Source organism: Meleagris gallopavo, chromosome 1 (genome assembly GCF_000146605.3).
Source record: "Meleagris gallopavo isolate NT-WF06-2002-E0010 breed Aviagen turkey brand Nicholas breeding stock chromosome 1, Turkey_5.1, whole genome shotgun sequence".
Taxonomy (NCBI): Eukaryota; Metazoa; Chordata; class Aves; order Galliformes; family Phasianidae; genus Meleagris; species Meleagris gallopavo.
In genome coordinates this window covers 113,606,116-113,607,060 of record NC_015011.2, presented here as the reverse complement: position 1 = coordinate 113,607,060, position 945 = coordinate 113,606,116, and the positions used below count along the sequence as shown (strand labels likewise).

General features: G+C 63.1%; 1 pseudogene; it reads left to right on the top strand.

Annotated features, from left to right (window-relative positions):
- Positions 1 to 945, top strand: part of LOC104914790 — a 16,408-nt pseudogene that overhangs the window by 5,947 nt on the left and 9,516 nt on the right.

Here is a 945-nt window from a genome sequence, read left to right as displayed (position 1 = left end):
CAGCACTGCCCTTGCTCTGCTGAGTGCAGCTGCCCACCCGTGGTTTCCCCAGTACCCCAGCACGGAAGGCTCTCTCCCCCTCTACCTGCTAACCACACATGTGCCAGCACAGCCCACCCCCACTGTGGGGCTGGAGGAGCGTTCCTCCCAAAGCTGGCCGGATGCTCGGCCCTGGCTCCAAGCAACACCAGCGACAGCTGCTCTGCTCTTTCCTTCCAGGTCTCTTTGCCTGTGTGGGCTGCATGCCCAGATGTGCACGTCGCAGGGAGAGAGGCAGGGTGGAAAGCCCTGTCCCCGTCTGTGCCGTGACTTTGCTGCTGCAGCGCCTGCAAGACCAGGAGGTGAGCTGGGGACGTCCAACCACTGATCCTTGCCCTGGCCCAGTGCCACGGTCCTGTGGGTGCCAGGCCCCGGCAGCACATCGGCATAGCGATGGGTGGCAGCGGGCGGCTCCCCAGGAACAAGGGCAAAGCAAAACGTGACCTATCTCTGTCCCCAGGGTGACCGAGCGCAGGCGTACTGCGAGCTGGAGCACGTCCTGTGGGAAGATGACAGCCGCCCACCGTGCGGAGTGGTGAACCGGCTGCTGGCAGAGGTGTCCCAGGACCTGACAGCAGCCCAGGTGAGGGGTCACTCCTGAAGGCAAAGGGAGCCGCCTGCCCGCGCTGGTGTTCTGCTGGCGGATGGTGGTGGCTTAGCCTTTCCAAGGGAAGGTCTCGAGCAGTCTCCTGTGCCGTGTGTCACCAGTGACTCTTTTTCAGGGCGTGATGGACAGCGTGAGAACGGCTGCCAGCAATGTCCTGGTGGCTCTGGCCCGGACACACTTCTCCTTGGTGATGGCCGAGCTCCAGGGCCACCTGAAGGCCACACGGGAGATGTCCAAGGAGTTTGTGCTCGTCACCCTGAGCAAACTCTTCAGCAAATATGGTAGAGTGCCCTCAGCCT